Source organism: Jaculus jaculus, chromosome 1 (genome assembly GCF_020740685.1).
Source record: "Jaculus jaculus isolate mJacJac1 chromosome 1, mJacJac1.mat.Y.cur, whole genome shotgun sequence".
In the NCBI taxonomy this organism is placed as follows: Eukaryota; Metazoa; Chordata; class Mammalia; order Rodentia; family Dipodidae; genus Jaculus; species Jaculus jaculus.
Genome location: NC_059102.1, coordinates 194,283,425 through 194,301,031, shown reverse-complemented (window position 1 = coordinate 194,301,031; position 17,607 = coordinate 194,283,425). Strand labels below are relative to the sequence as shown.

Sequence of the window (17,607 nt, the reverse complement as noted above, 5' to 3'; positions counted from 1 at the left end):
GTTCTATACATTTCTGCCCTTCTGTCTTTTAGAATTTGTGGATAGGAATGACACTCTAGGATAACATTATAAGCCACATGCTAAAGATAGTGAAATATCATACCATATATATATATATATATTAAAGATAGTGAAATATCATACACACACACACACACACACACACACACACACACCATTTAGAGTTGCCTCATTAGCACAGTAGGTAGTACATCAGTCTCATATAAGTGCCATTTAGAAATAGTGATCTTTTGGTTAAAAAAGATGACTTATAATGAAAAAATTTTGGAAAGTTAGTAAGATTAAAATAATTGTGTGATGTAGGATTTTCCTAGAATGTGTAAAGCCTATGATTTCATCCCTAGATCTCTAGCACTACCCAAATAAAATATGCTATGATAAAAATAAAAAAATAAAGCATTTAGGGGCTGGGAGATGGCTTAGCACTTGCCTGTGAAGCCTAAGCACACAAGTTTGATTCCTTAGGACCCAGGACCCATGTAAGCCTGATACACAAGGTGGCATATGTGTCTGGAGTTTGTTTACTGTGGTTGAAGGCCCTGGAATGACCGTTATCTTGATCTGCCTCTCTCTCTCTCTCTCTCTCTCTCTCTATTTCTTTCTTTTTCTTCTCTCTCAAACCAACAAATAAATAAATGTTTAAAAAAATGAAATATTTAGAACAGATAAATTTACAGTCTTCCTTGTGCCTCCAGTTTTTGTGCTATCTTTTCACTACTTGTATGTCTATGCATCTTTCTGGTATGAATATTGCATGTGACAGTAATTATCTTTTTTGTATTTTATAGGTCAACACTTTATTACATGGTAAATCTTCAGCCTTGCTTTTTTTTTTTTTTAATTTATTTACTTGAGAACAACAGACACAGAGAGAAAGACAGATAGAGGGAGAGAGAGAGAATGGGCGCGCCAGGGCTTCCAGCCTCTGCAAACGAACTCCAGACACGTGCGCCCCCTTGTGCATCTGGCTAACGTGGGACCTGGGGAACCAAGCCTCGAACCGGGGTCCTTAGGCTTCACAGGCAAGCGCTTAACCGCTAAGCCGTCTCTCCAGCCCCAGCCTTGCTTTTTAAACAAGTCCAATTATTATTCTTCCTCTCTGTCTCTGACTTTCTCTGTCTCTCTCTATCTCTATATGTCTTTTATTACTGTCTGTTATTCATATGCACATAGAGACAAAGACAAAAAGTTATGTGTGTTTATATAAGCATACTAACAGGAGTTAAAATATCCATACCAGATAGTCACATTGGTGTAGTGTAGAGTAGGAATGCAAAAGGACAAGATTATCAATTTAAATATATTTTGTATAATCTTCTTTAGATTTTTTGAGCGGAAGTTATAGAATAGCTTCATAAATGCCCCTTTCAAGATTCATATATTAAACAGACTTAGCAGATGATCTCTGTTTTCCCAAGATACCTATATTCTTGAAGGATAGAAGCTAGTTTTTGAGACTTCTTATGTATAGAAGGCAATGAGTAAATATGTAAATTTCTACCATATTGGAGAATTTATATACCTAATCATGTAAATGAGTCCTAGAGAATGTTGTTCTTACATGTTGTTTACATATTGGTATGTTACCAATGAGAAGCATTATACCTATCACTTCTGAGAACCTATGGCAATTTCCATAAGCACCCAAGGCAAATATTGCTCTGTGGAAGTGCCTTCATTAAGCCAGCACTGGAAACTTGATGGACCCCTATGACAAATGTGTATGAGGACCTGAAGAGATGAGCAAGGAAGCAATGTAGTAAGTGCTATGACTGATGGTGAGCAGCAGGACCACAGATCCTGTCACAAGGGTCACAGACTGCAATGTCTGGATATGCAGCAACATTTATAAGAAATGTATCTGAAATATTCTGTACTCTTACCTAGGAAGAGATAGCTGATGTTAAACACTCATTATAGTTTCAGTAAAATGAAGAATCAATGTGTTTTTCCCAATAGCAATCTTAATAATAATCCTAAGATAAAATATAATTATTATTCAGCTCTTCTGTCTCTCTTCACCCCTCCCCCCATTTTTGTAAAGGGAAAAGTACATGGTTGAGAGAATGCTGATACTTTAATCCATTCCATCCTGGATTGGAAGTATAATGGAGACATTGTGTACATAATCCAGTCCTGTGAGTTTACAATACACTGCCAATACAAAAGGAGAAAGGAGTAGAGAAGGGAAAAAACAGCCCACGAAGGTCAGAGCCATAAACTGGTTATAAATTCGCAGCAGACTGTACCCTTGAGTAGGAGTAGTGAGAATTCTGCATCCTTCCTTATTTTTTAAAAAGATTTTTTTAACCGCCCTAATAAACAAACAAGCCAAGAATAAACTAAACAAACAAACACATAAAAAGGTGGTTAAAAATCCTAAGAGTAGCGAAGTCTTTTTGTCCTTTTGCAGAAGTATCAACCAACCCTTCCCCCATGCTGAGCTGGGTGCCAGAATTGAGGCACAGGAACAATCTACAGCAGATTTTTGCTCTGCTTGGTGAATGCAAGGCTATCATTTTCCAATTAAAGCCCTGGCATGCAAATAGTTGAGTAAATATTAACATGTCCCCTTCAAGTGTGTAGTCGGTAGTCTCTTTGGAAGCCTGTGGTTGGCTGAAACCACTGAATGTGAAGACCTCACCTGTACCTGGGAAGAAATCTACAAAAACCTAGTATACTCTGTCTTGAGACACATACCAATTCCAGAACTTGGCATTGCAGCATTGTTCTGGAAGGAACTTCGAGGCTTGCAATTCTGTTTCTTCATTTATAATTCAAGATGTGGTAGTTGAATTTTACTGGACAAATGCCTTAAAAACTAATTTTTATTCTCTCCCCTTTCAGACTTGGTAAATGCTTGTTGATTTCTTATGCTGAATGTAGCTGATTGGAGGTGCTTACTAGGGACCAAAAATAGTTGAGACTGAGGATTCAGGAGGAATGGAGTTCAGATGCTCACAATGAATCATGGTTTTTGCTGTGACTCATCTACTATTAGGACATACTGCTTAATTTTTTGTTCCTTAATTTCCTTGTTTGTTAACTTGAAAATAATATACCTCTACTAAAATCAGTGGGAAACTCAATTAGGCTAGATGCAATGAGTTAGTTATCTACCTGCATGCTTTTACCTTTATTTTATTCCTCAAAGGTAGCTGTTGGACAAATATAAAAGCATAATTATAGAAGATTGCTTAATAGTTGGGGTAAGGATTTTAAAATCAAACTTTACAAGCTGACATGCATTAATTTGAGTCTCGACATGGTGAATTAGAGTTCAACAGAAGGAAGGAGGTAGATGCTTGGAGGGCTGACTCTAGGTCTGCTGACATGATGTCTTTGCTCATTGTTCCTCTGGTTCCTTTTTCACTATTGTGTGTGTGTGTGTGTGTGTGTGTGTATTTGTCTTATACTTGCATGTGCGTAGGTATGGTCATATGTGTTTGGGTATACATGGATGCTATACATTCATATGTGCTTATGTGTTCATATAGTTTGGGTATACATGAGTACAGGTGAGCCTCCAGAGGTCAACAATGGTTGTCTTCCTTGATAGCTCCCTACCTTATTCATTGAAGCAACTTCTCTCATTGGGACCTAGAAGTGACTGATCAGATCTTCCATGTAGCCATTTGGCACAGAGGATCCCCTGTCCCTGTCTCCTCCAGTGCTTGGGTTACTGGTGGGCTACCATGAATGCCTAGCATTTATGTTTTATTAGGGATCCAATTTATAGAACTCAAACTTGAATGACAAGCATCTTATCAAGTGAGAGCCATCTCTTCAACCTCTCATTTTCATGTTTTCTTTCTTTGTTTCTTTCCCTCTCAAATCTTTAGCTATTTGATAATTCCCATGGCTGTTATTTTTGCCTTTTTGTCAAAAGTCTATCCAAACAAAATATTTATAATTGACTGCCAAGCTCCTCTTAGAGTCAGAAGAAGCAGCTTTCATTTCCTACTGAGAAATTTCTCCTTCTAATGGATCTTTTCCATCAGTAATCAAGGGGATGCTTTTCACTTCTGATATTGCTTTGAGGTGTGAATATGGAAGCCAATAGCTGTTGACAACTATGTTCTCCACTTACTGAAGAAGACTGGAATATAGAGTATTCTTTTACTATTTGGAAAGAGTAGGGATTGGAATTTAACCTTGTCACCATTGGGGGTATGTCTCCTTGTGACTCAGATACTCTTCTGTCTTGACCTATGATTTTTATGAATATACACTATTAAACTCCCCACATGGTTTAAGCTTGTCAGTTGGCTTTCTTTCTTTTAGACCAAGTACATTCTGGGTTCAAGTGAGAGATCCTGCTTCAATAAATAAGGGGTAGATTTATCAAGGAAGACACCTGATATTGTCCTCAGGATCCCACATTTGACACACATGTGCATTCTCAACTATACCCATCCACATATGAACATGTAAACACACATGTGTACATAAGATACACAACATAATAAAAGAAAAATCACAGACAATATCATATTCATCATAATTTATCAGAATAGACATGTTTATAAAATTTTTGGAAATTAGGAAATGATCACTGAAATATAAAACATTCTAAAAATCTAGTCTCTATTGCTTATATTCAAATCTTTAAGAAAATGAAATAATAATGAAGTTCATGTTTGCTATTTGTCTAATTATAACTTCTACTTTCTGCTACAACCTAAGCATAAGTTCTTGGAGTTCAGAATTGTTCTATTTATTTATAACCTTCTCCTGAGAAAAATTCTCAAACATAAGAAGTATCTAAATTATCTTAAGGGAAATAAGTATGTATCATTGTGAAAAAAATTCTTAGAATAGCCAGGCATGTTGTGTTACATTGTACCATATGCTGTTTGGTTATATATCTACTGTTTTTATAAGGTAAAATTAATAACTATCCTCTTTATTATCATATAATTTATCAGAGAGTAGAAATTTGTGACTGAAGTTTATATCTCAAATACTTGGAAAAGGTCAAGATTAGGAAAGAAATTTAGAGTCAATTGACCAACATAATCTTGTCATATTTAATTGTTTGTTACTTAGTGAAATCAATTCTTTGAGGAAAAAAATGGAGATACTAAAAAGCACATTTAACTTTTTTTAAAATAAGTTTTTTTTATGTGTATGTGTGTTTGACAAGTGGGGGTAAGTGTCCATACACTTGTTGGAATGTGCGTGTAGGCCAAATGTTAAGAATGAATGTCTTTCTATGCAGTTCTTTACTTTATTTTATGAGATAGGGTTTCTCTCCAAACAGGAGCTTATGGGTTAGATTTCCTAGATCAGCTACCCAGGAAGCTCCAGTGATTCTAATGTAGAGAGTACAATTTTAAAGTGAAAAGTTTTGGCAGAAAAAAAAGGGGGCATAGGAAATTTGCAAAAGACTATAAGGTCTCCAATCCACACACAAGAATATCAATGAGGCTGCATTCAGTGTTGAAGAAGTCCAATACAGTTAAGATGGGATAGTGGTGCTTAAAATGTTTGAAAGTCACTAATGACTTTCCCAATGAATGAATTTGGGAGTAACACTATTAGGGGAAAGAAATGAATGGAAATCAAAATCAGGGAATTTTTAAAAAATGGAGACAAATGGAAGAAGCTTGTCAACTTAATAACATAAGATTAACTTTGCAAAACAGAGAAGAATAATACCTTTCAGATATATGGCCCATCAAGTAGGTATTTTTAATTTCATGTTAAGGAATTTGCTTTTGTTTCATTGGATATCAGTTTGCAGAAAATAAATTATATTCTGTGGTCAGATATAAAATAATTTATAGCCTGGGAATGTAAAACTTGTGATTTTAGCTTTCTATTAAAAAAAGGGCTGGAGAGATGGCTCAACGGTTAAGGCAACATGCCTAAAATGCCTAAGGTCCCGGTTTGATTCTCCAGGTTCCAAATAAGCCAGATACACATGGTGGCATATGTATCTGGAGTTCATTTGCAGTGGCTAGAGGCCCTTGCATGCTCATTCGCATTCTCTCTCCCTCCCTTTGTCTCTAATGAATAAATAAAAATTTAAAAAAGATTCCCCAGAAACTGTTTTAATAAACACAGAGAAGCTATGCAAAGGCCCCTTTAGTTTAGTTTTTTAAAATTAGATATGGACATATTTAGTATGTAAATAATACATGCTGGTACCATCCTTTCCCTTCTCCCTGCCCCTTTTCTGAAGAAGCCTTCCTCAATGGGGATGCAAGTCAACCCCATGGGGATTGTGGGTCATGTATTATGGGGTGAGGAGAGGCAAAGTCTGTGCAAACTGACCCAACTTGTGGCTCTAACAATCGTCCTGCCCCCTTTCCTGCAAAATTTCCTGAGCCGTCCTGGGAGCATTTTAAGTCCACTTCAGTGATAAGCACTTAGGAGCCTCTGAATCTCTGGTTTGGTAGGTGTTTAGTGTCCTTAGTATCTATATCCATCATTGTTGTGCTGATATCAGATTCACTAAGAAAGCACCACTGTCACTCATTTCCTAAATTCCTCTGTGGTTTCTGCTGAGGCCAGGGTGGAATGTAATCTGGGTATGATTCTGACTAGTTTCCCAGTTTCATTTATGGTTTTCATTTGACTGAGCAGATCTGTTAGCCAATCCAAGAGTAGTTAATTACCAACCATGGTTGTGCGGCTCTATTGCACTTGTAAACATCATGTCAGCTGGTTGGCTTCTGAGTCACTTAGCCTTTGAATTGCTTGGACAGATGTTGGCCACCTTCTTCTGGTAGCTCATGTAGCATCTTCCAGCACTAGATGGGCTAATTTATCTGGGAACTAGCTCTCCTCTGGATTCCTACCAGGTCTCTCCATGGACTGTGCTGACAGTGTATGGTGTCTTCAGCAGTAGGGTCTTACCATTAACCTCTGGTGGGTAATCAAGTGCTCTGACAGATGTCTTTCATGTTTGTTTTGGGAGATCTACTAGGTTTCTCCAATCAGCAGCTCATTGTGGATGTAGACCACATCCTGGTACAAGGAAATATAAGCCAGCACCAAGGGAAACAAACAAACAAATAAACAAATGACAGAGAAGAAAGAGAAATGAGAGAAATTTGAGGTTATGTTTCATCTCACTCTCTCCAGGGTCCTTCAATTCAGCTGCTCCTTCTAAGATCCTCTTGAGGGTTCCACCTTTTAGTCTGACTTCCGGCATATATGATTCTATGGTACCAGTTCAATTTGGGTTCAGTTTTGTGCACCCCACTATTTCCATTCACCCAAATCCTACCCTCCCTATTGTCCAAGTCCTAAGATGCTACTCAGGTTTATCAGCTACTCGGGCTGATTCAGGTTAGATGAGTGAAATCATGTGATTGTTGTCTTTCTGTGATTGTGTGAGCTCACTTAAAATGATCTGCTCCAAGTTCTACCATTTTTCTACAAATTTCAATGTGTCATTTTTTTCTTACTGCTGAGTAGAATTCCATCATGTGGATATAGCACATCTTGGTTATCCATCCCATTATGGGCACCTGGATTGATTCCAGGTTTTAGCTATTATGAATTGAGCAGCTATAGACATGATTGAGCAAATATCTCTGAATTGAGATGGATCTGTTGGTAACTTTCTACTCATCCTTTCCAGAAGTCTCTATATTGATTTCCATAGTGGTTGTACCAGCTTACATTCCTACCAACAATGAATAAGTGTTCCTATTTTTCCACATTCTCTCCATCATTTGTTTTCATTTGATTTTTTTAATGTTTGGTATACTTACTGGGGTAGGGTGGAATCTCATAGTTGTTTTCATTTGTATTTCCCTCATGGTTAGGGATGCTGAACATTTTCTTTAGTGTGTGTTAGCCACTTGTAATTCTTCCTCTGAGAACTCCCTACTCAGTTCTCTGCCCTACTTGTGGGGGGTTGTTTGATTTTTTCATTATTTAGGTTTTGAGTTCTTTGTAAATTCTAGATATTAGGCTTCTATCAGTGGTATAACTGGCAAAGATTTTCTCCCATTTAGTGGGTAATATATTGGCTTTGTTTGTGGTATGTTTGTCTGTGCAAAAGCTCTTTAACTTCATGAGATCTCATTGGTTGAGTGCTTGTTTAATTTTCTGGGACACTGGGGTTTTGTTCAGAAAGTTTTTTCCCAATCCTATATTGTGGAGAGTGAGTCCCATTTTTTCTTCCAGTAGTTGGAGTTTCAGGTCTTATATTGAAATCTTTAATTCATTTGGACTTGATTTTTGTGTATGGCAAGATGAGTGGCTCTAATTTCCTTTCTCCATATATGGTCATTCAATTTGTCCAGCACCATTTGTTGAAGATGCTATCTTTTCTCCAGTTTACATTATTGGCACCTTTTTCAAAGATCAAGCAGCTCTAGTTACTTGACCTAAGATCTGGGTCTTTTGTTCCATTGGTCTCCTTTTCTGTTCTTTTGCCAGTACCATGCTGTCTTTTGTCACTATGGCTTACTATGGCTTTGTAATTAGCTTCAGATCAGATACGGTGATACTACCAGAGGGATTTTTGTTGTTGTTGTTGTTTTTCTGAGGATATGTTTGGATATCTGAGGCCTTCTGCCATTACATATGAATTTTGAGGTCATTTTTTCAATCTCTGTGAAGAATAATGCTGTCATTTTTATTTATATTGCATTAAATCTGTGGTTTTCTTTTGTTAGAATTGCATTTTTCACAATATCAATTCTACCTATTTGGGACCATGGGAAGTCCTTCCATCTTCTCAAATCTTCCTCCATTTCTTTTTTGAGTATTTTTATGTTTTAATTATATAAGTCTTTCACATCCTTGGTTTGTTTTATTCCAAGGTGGTTAATTTTGTTGTTGTTGTTGTTGCTATAGAAAATGGGACAGCCTCACTGATTTCTTTCTCTGTATATTTGTCCTTTGCATATAGAAAAGCTACTGGAAATTATTACCTTTAGAAGTTTTGAGCTGGAGACTTTAAGGTCACTTATATATGGGATCATGTCATATGCAAATAGGGCTAACTTGACTTGTTCCTTTCCAATTTTAATCCCTTTCATTTCATTCTCTTGCATTGTTGTTTGGGCAAATACTTCTAGTACAATGTTGAAGAGCAGTAGTGAGAGTGGGCAGCCCTGTCTTGTTCCCAATGTCAGTGGTAACTCCTTGAGATTTTCCCCATTAAGTATTATTTGGGTGTTAGGAGCTTTATATATAGCCTTTATTGTGTTGAGATATAAACCCTCCATGCCTATTCTTTCCAGTGTTGTGATCATGAAGTTGTATTGTATTTTGTCAAAGGCCTTCTCTGCATCAATTGAGATGATCATTTGCTTCTATGGCTCAATTTTTTCTGTGGTATATTACATTGACCAATTTCCATATGTTAAACCATCCCTATATCCCAGAGATTAATACTGCTTGGTCAGGTGGATAATGTTTTTGATGTGAACTTGAATTTGGTTTGCCAGGATTTTGTTCAGGATCTTTGCATATAAATTCATTAGGCATGTGGGCCTATAACTTTCTTTGCTTGTTGTACCTCTGTCTGGTTTTGGTATTAGGGTGATGCTTGCTTCATTAAAGGACTTGGGGAGGATTCCCTGGTCTCCAATTATGTGGAACAGTTTGAGAAAAATTGGTTTCAGTTCTCCAATAAAGGTTTGATAGAATTTAGCCCATGAACCCTCTGACTCAGGTGAACAGGGATGTTGGTACTTAGTGGCCAGTCAGGATACCAGAGTCAAAGGTCTCATTTCATAGCTCACACAGGTTTCAGGCCTCTCAAAGCAAGACACAATGGGACATACCAGGACCAGGGGACTGGGAGGAGCAAGATAACATGGATCTGGCCTACTTCCTGCCATTCCCTCCAGTTCACAGACCAGCACAAGGGACCCAGACCAGTGACATGGAAGGATCCCAGAAACAGGGGTCTGGCCTACTCACTCCAGGCCATAGAGCTGTCTGCACACAGACCAGTGCAGGGAACCCATACTGGGGAGTTGGTAGGAACCCTGGAAAACCAGTCTTGCCTATTCAGTCCAGACCACTGACTGCCCATACATTGCCCAAATAAGAAACTCAGACTGGGAAGGTGGAAGGTACCTAGGCACAGAGTCTACTCATTCCACACCATGGTGCCCTCCCGCTCACTGTCTAATCAAGGAACTCAGATACCTTTAGTTTTGATTGATAATTATATCTTGTTTTCCTTGTGTCTTCATGGCTTAAATATGCAATCTATCAGAATTTATTAGAATATATATTTTTCTTCTTCTTTATTGAGTTTAATTTACCCTGCATATAGCTCTTCAGGGATTCACAATAATTAAATAAGTAACATTTCTTTTAACCATTGTGTGTGTTTTGGTAAAATTCTCTCTTTAATGATTGTCTGAAAATAAAATGTCAAGTTGGAATAAATGCTAGCTTATTTCTAGTGAAAAAATTTGTATACATTTAAAAATTAGCTGAATTAGGACTGGAGAGATGGGTCAGTGGCTAAAGGCATTTGCTTGTAAAATCTTATGGTCTCTGTTTGATTCCCTAGTACCCACATAAAGCCAGGTGCACAAAATGACATGTGTCTGTAGTTTGCAGTGGCAGGAAGGCCTAATGCATGTGTGTACATGTGCATACTCTCAATAAATAAATAGTGAAAAAAATAAAAAAAAAATTAAATGAAATAGAAAGTTCATAAAAACAAGTAGCTTTAGTGGTTTATATTCTTTTTCTGACTTAGAGGATGAAAAAATATTGTCTAATTAAATCATGCAAATTTGTTTAGCCTAATTTTTGACCCACAGTATGAGAGAATATGGGCTATAGACAAGAATATGGGAACACATAAAAAAAAAAAAACCAGTGGAAAAATGATAGAAAAAAAAAAAAGGAATTATACCAAAAAACTTGAACAAATATAAGAAGTCTAAAAGAGCACAAAATGAGGAGTTATCAGGATTATATACGTAGGCATTCTCATTTGTGTACAGTGTATTAATTCAAAGTAAGTAAGAATTATTGACTCTGGAGATATACTGCCTACTTTGAATCTTGGTTCTTCTACTTTACTGGCCTACAATCTCAGTGAACTCTCTTGAATCCTCTGTGATTCACTTTTGATAAAGAATATGGGAGACAATAGTACTTACCAAATAATGTTGTTTTGAGGAGTAATTGTGAAATATATGTCATGTTTTAGATGTGTTGTTTTTATTTTATTTTATTTTTATTTATTTATTTGTTTGAAAGTGGCAGACAGAGAGAAAAAGAGGCAGGTAGAGAGAGAAAGAGAGTGAATGGGCATGCCAGGGCCTCCAGCCACTGCAAACGAACTCCAGACATGTACGCCCCCTTGTGTATCTGGCTAACGTGGGTCCTGTGGAATTGAGCCCCAAACCAGGGTCCTAAGGCTTCACAGGCAAGTGCTTAACCACTAAGCCATATCTCCAACCCTAGATGTGTTATTTTTATATGAAAAGAGTTGATATAAATATTATCTATCACCATCATTATTTTTATAGATAGTGTGGACATAAAATTATGAGCAGCATTTATGTATATAACAAATATGGTACAATAAATATGCCTGTGTTTAATGCTCAGCTAGAGTCAGACTGTGATATTTAACACAAAGTCACTAATGCTTAATGCTCAATAAAAACATTTCCTCCTACCTATAACTGAAGGCTAACCCCCTACAATATGTGACCCATATACCCCAACAAGGAGGGGCCAGGGGGAGTGGGGAGGACAGGGAGGAGGCCAACAATGGTATCAACTTGACTGTATTCACTGAGCACAAAATTAATTAAAAAAAATACCTACTTTCATTGTTGCCACTAGCTCATCACACCTGAATTATATGGCCAGATCAAGTGTTACTGCTCAACTATAAATCTTTATTGACCTTCACATGTAAACCACTTTCTTCCTGTCTTCTCAACTCTTTCCTTTGCCTCTAAACAATGGCAATCTATCAGAGTATCCAGAAGATGGACACCTTATTCACGTGGGGCAACCACCAAACCTAGACACCAAGCTTATTTAGATCTCCATTTGACAAATCATCATATTGAAAAGAACTTAGTCATTCAGTATTTAATATTTATGTGCTATGAATAATATGATTTAAGGAACAATTCTATTCTAGTGTAAATGTCCAGGTAGGCCTGCATTTACTTTAGTAGCAACTTCTTATTTACTTCAAGATAATAATAAGGTTCTTACTGTGTATTTATTATGTCAACACACTATTCTGGTAATTTGTATATAATAAAGTTAATGAGCTGTCTACATATAAAAACTGAATAGTGTTAAAAACACAAAACATAAACAACAATAAAAACCTTCCCAACTGTCTCTTTGAGTAAAATAATAAAATAGGTTAGTTTTTTTAAAGTTAAGATTCAACGATACCACTGACTTTACAATTTCATTCACTTTAGTATTTCATTTAATGTTGTATTTTATAATTTCTCCACACTAATCTTTTAAACAAATTATTGTTATTGCAGTATAGTTAGTTATGTTTTCACAGTACATTATAAAACAAACTTGAATCTACTTCTTTCTTTATACTTGTGTGTTTTTATTGTTGAAATATATCAAGTTCATTTTCTACTTATGTATTTAAAAAGTTTAACAATTTTTAAATTTTTGGATCTTTTAATGCTGATATTAGACAAGAAATACTGTTTCATACTATATTTATGTAAATCATGTCCCACATCATTAAATATAAAGTTTAATGTGCATAAGATGGTTCCACTTACAATTTTTAAGCTTTACAGTGGTGTCAAAGTATACACATTCACTATAAACCATATCTTGAAATTTAAATTTTGATATTTTCCCAGTACAGTGTCAGGTGACAAAATGTTTTCACATTCCTGTGGGCAAAGATTCAGCTCCCAGCCAGCCATGTGCTTTGTATAGGAAACCACTGATATTCTACAAACTACTTTATTCCTACATTATGATACTTAGTAGTTTCCACATATTAGACCCATTTTTTGAATTGTTGTACTGCAAAATTAAAACGGGTTTGTTGGACAATTACCCAAATTTCCTCCTCCTCCCCCTTTTTACTTTTCTTTGTTTGGACACAGGGACTTGGCAGGTAAACTAAGTACACCATAAACTTCTCTTAATGTTGAAAGTGCTGGGATTACACATGAGCTTCATCATGCCAGTCAAGCTGTATAAGATATGCTACTCTTTATTTTTACTGTATTTGTTATTGTTTTTAGGTTAGTGAATTTCAAAGATGCATCCAGAGTTTTGGGATTTAGAAATGTAAAAAAAACAAAGAGGGCTGGAGAGATGGCTTAGCGGTTAAGCGCTTGCCTGTGAAGCCTAAGGACCCTGGTTCGAGGCTTGGTTCTCCAGGTCCCACGTTAGCCAGATGCACAAGGGGCGCACGCGTCTGGAGTTCGTTTGCAGTGGCTGGAAGCCCTGGTGTGCCCATTCTCTCTCTTTCCCTCCATCTGTCTTTCTCTTTATGTCTGTCGCTCTCAAATAAAAATAAAAAAAAAAAACAAAGGAAGTATAAATTTTTGATAGCAATTAAGCATTTTGTTAACTCCTACTAAACAGTCTTTGCATAACTAATTAAAAAGCTTTTGTAATGTAAAAAACTCATACACAAATGATTTCTTTTAGAAACTGAAAAGCTATTTGGAAAAAAATAATAATTGTTTTTAAGCAACATAGTAAGATTTTTATCTGCCTAGTTTTTCATGCTACAGGAACAATTAAAATAAAGTTTTAGATGCATGGTAGGCAAGTAGTGTACCTATTGAACTGCATCTGTTTCCCTTGTAAGATGTTTTGGAGATGTAGGCTGGAATCAAGTCGGAGCTTTTTCTGTAGAGACTGCTTGGGTCTTTTTACTATACATGAAACCGTTATTCCCTCTGAGTTGCAAAGATTTAGAGCATCTGGGACTATAGAATCTTCCTCCACCTTCATGCTTTGTCTTCCCCATGCCCTCATTTAAAACAATTTAGTACAAAAATAAAGCCTTGTTCTTGCCCCCTCCACTGCAATAGCTCAACAAACATGTGAGATAGTATTTATTGAGCTAGCATTAGTAACACACATACATTTTTGTTTTGTTTTGTTTTGTTTTTTGTTTTTTGATACAGGGTTTCACTCTAGTCCAGGCTGACCTGGAATTCACTCTGTAGTCTCTCAGGGTGGCCTTGAACTCATAGTAGTTCTTCTACCTCTGCCTCCCAAGTGCTAGGATTAATGGCATGTACCCCTAATGTCTGGCATTCTACTTTATTATTATTATTTAATTATTTGCTTATTTTTGATTTTTTGAGGTAGGGTTTCACTCTGGCCCAGGCAGACCTGGAATTAACTATGTAGTCTCAGAATGGCCTTGAACTCATGGCAATACTCCTATCTCTGCCTCCCAAGTGCTAGGATTAAAGGCATGCAACACTACATCCCACCTTTTATTTTTTATGAGAGAGAGAATTGGTGTGCTAGAGCCTCTAGCCACTGCAACAGAACTCCAGGCATGATTCACCATACATCACCTTGTACATTTTGCTTATGTGGGCAGTTGAACTTGGGTCCTTAGGTGTCACAGGTGCTGGATAATGCCGAAGGTGCCAGAACCACCCCTTCTGTTGTTGCCTTTATAGCAGATGGAGAACAACTTGTTGGCATGCCAGCAAAGCGACAGGCTATCACCAACTCAAATAACACATTCTATGCTACCTAGCATCTCACTGGCCATCATTATGATGACCCTGAAGTACAGAAAGATACTAAGAACATTCCACTTAAAATTGTTCATGCCTCAAATAGTGATGAATGGGTTGAAGCTCATGGAAAACTCTATTCTCCAAGTCAGATTGGAGCATTTGTGTTGATGAAGATAAAGAAGATTGCAGAAAATTACTTGGGGCATGCAGCAAAAAATGTTGTGATAACAGTTCCTGCTTATTTCAATGACTCACACAGATAGGCCACTAAAGATGCTGGTCAAATATCTCTACTGAATGTACTTTAGGTTATGAATGAACCCACAGCTGCTGCTCTCACCTATGGTCTAGACAAGTCTGAAGATATGATTATTGCTATATATGATTTAGGTGGTGAAACTTTTGATATTTCTATCTAGGAAATTCAGAAAAGTGTTTGAAGTGAAATCCATAAATGGGGACACTTTCTTAGGTGGTGAAGTCTTTGACTAAATCTTATTGAGGTACATTGTGAAGGAATTCAAGAAAGAGACAGGGGTTGATTTGATCAAATACAACATGGCACTTCAGAGGGAATCTGCTGCAAGGCTAAATGTGAACTCTCCTCATCTGTACAGACTGATATCAACTTTCCTTATCTTACAATGGATGCTTCTGGACCCAGGCATTTGAATATGAAGCTGACTAGAGCTCAGTTTCAAGGTATTGTTGCTGTTCTAATCAACATATTTTGCTCCACGCCAGAAAGCTATGCAAGATGCAGAAATCAGCAAGATTGACATTGGAGAAGTGACTCTTGTTGGTGGCATAACAAGGATGCCCATGGTTCAACAGACTGTGCAAGATTTTTTTTGGCAGAGAACCAAGTAAAGCTGTTGATCCTGATGAGACAGTAGCCATTGGAGCTGCAATTCAGGGATGTGTGTTGGATGGTGATGTCACACATGTTCTGTTGTTAGATGTTACTCCACTGTCTTTAGGTATTGAGACACTGGGAGGTGTGTTTACCAAGCTTATTAACAGGAAAACCCTATTCAAACCAAAAAGAGCCAGGTATTTTCTACTGCTGCTGATGGACAGACTCAAGCAGAAATTAAAGTGTGTCAGGGTGAGAGAGAGAGAGATGGTTGGAGACAATAAATTTCTTGTTTATATATATAATAAACTACTTTGATTGGAAATCCCCCAGCCCCTTGTGGAGTCCCTCAGATTATATTTGACATTGACTAATGGGATGGTACATGTTTCTGCTAAACATAAGGGCACAGGGCATAAACAACAGGTTGTAATCCAGTCTTCTGGTGGATGAAGCAAAGATGATATTGAAAATATGGTTAAAATGCAGAAAAGTATGCTGAAGAAGATCGAAGAAAGGAGTGAGTTGAAGTAGCTAATATGGCCGAAGGAATTATTCATGACACAGAAATGAAGATGGAAGAATTCAAAGACCAGCTGCCTGCTGATGAGTTTAACATGTTAAAAGAAGAGGTTTCCAAAATGAGAGATATCCTGGCTCAAAAAAGACAGTAAAACAGAAGGAAACATTAGGCAGGCAGCATCATCCCTATAGCAGGCATCATTGAAGCTCTTCAAAACGGCATATAAAAAGAGGGCATCTGAATGAGAAGGGTCTGGAAGTTCTGTCACTGGTGAACAAAAGGAAGATCAAAAAGAGGAGAAACAGTATTTATAGTAGAATGTTATACAACAAAAGGACAAGATACTATGAAATAGCTTGGGAGTGAAGGGACTTCCTGAGCAGCAAGAGGCAAACCAGTCTTTTATTGTATTTTTGCAGTATTATACATATAATTTCCTTAATATGTAAAGTTAGTGACAATTAGCTAACTCATTTAATGGTCAGTAAAGCCAGCGGTAGCAAGTTCACGATGTTCAATCCCTAGCCTATTATTTTTCAGTTGCATGTAAGGGGTTGGGGTCAGACTATTTACTAATCATGATAAAAATATATTAGCTTGTGCTCAAGTGGCTACACTTTAATAAGGATGAAAACAGTTTTCACAACACCATGAAGATAGTTTGCATTGGACAGTGAATGAAACCATATGGCAGTCCTTTTGGCCAAGAGTACTAATGTAAAGAAAAGCCTGTGTGAACATGGGGTCCTTCAGCTGCCACCTTGTGAGGCAGACCAGCTCCTACACCATGGTTGTAGGTCGCAGCAGCTAAGTCAGTGAAAACTGAGCTGGCTGTGTTAGGGACAGCCTTTAAAACAAGGCGTGATGAAGTCCCTAGTGTTGCTGAGGTACATTTGCTTGCTACCCTCTTGGCCTGTGTCTGGCATCTATATATCCCTGATTATTCTTTTTGATCCATTCTAGATTTGTTAAATAAAATATGGGAAGCAAAAAAAATAAAGTTTTAAAAGGAAGTCTCAGGAGACTTCAAAATCAAACATAAATGGTGCATGCCCAAAATATTTTACTGTGCCTTGCACACACTTTATAATAATATAAAAATACCATATATTACACATATTTCAATATAGTTTATTTGTAGATTGTACATGCATGCTTCTTATACTGCCTAACAACACAGAAAGTGTTCTTTGATTAAATTTGTTTAAGACCTATGATATGCGCAAATATAAAATCATCTTGGCAATTGTTAAACCAGATCATCCTATCAGTCTACCAAATTGAATATACTGACCTCTGAGGAAAATCCATATACAGTGGATGAAATTCTAAAATCAAACTTAAACTATGCAGTCCAAAATATTTTCTCTACTGTCATTCGCACACAATTTATAATATGAAAATTCCATATATTTCACATATTTAAATATAGATTATTAGAAGTTTCTACATGACATACTACCTACCCTGCCTAATATAACACAAGACAATGTTCTGTGATCAAATTTTTTTAGAAGACCTATGACATAACCAAGTAT

General features: G+C 36.8%; 1 protein-coding gene and 1 pseudogene across 1 annotated transcript in view; both read left to right on the top strand.

The window, feature by feature from the left end:
• LOC101611102 overlaps positions 1–16,383 on the top strand; it is a 91,090-nt pseudogene extending 74,707 nt beyond the window's left edge.
• Positions 1–17,607, top strand: part of Gpm6a (glycoprotein M6A) — a 376,173-nt gene that overhangs the window by 190,707 nt on the left and 167,859 nt on the right. The gene's annotated exons all lie outside the window — the stretch shown is intronic.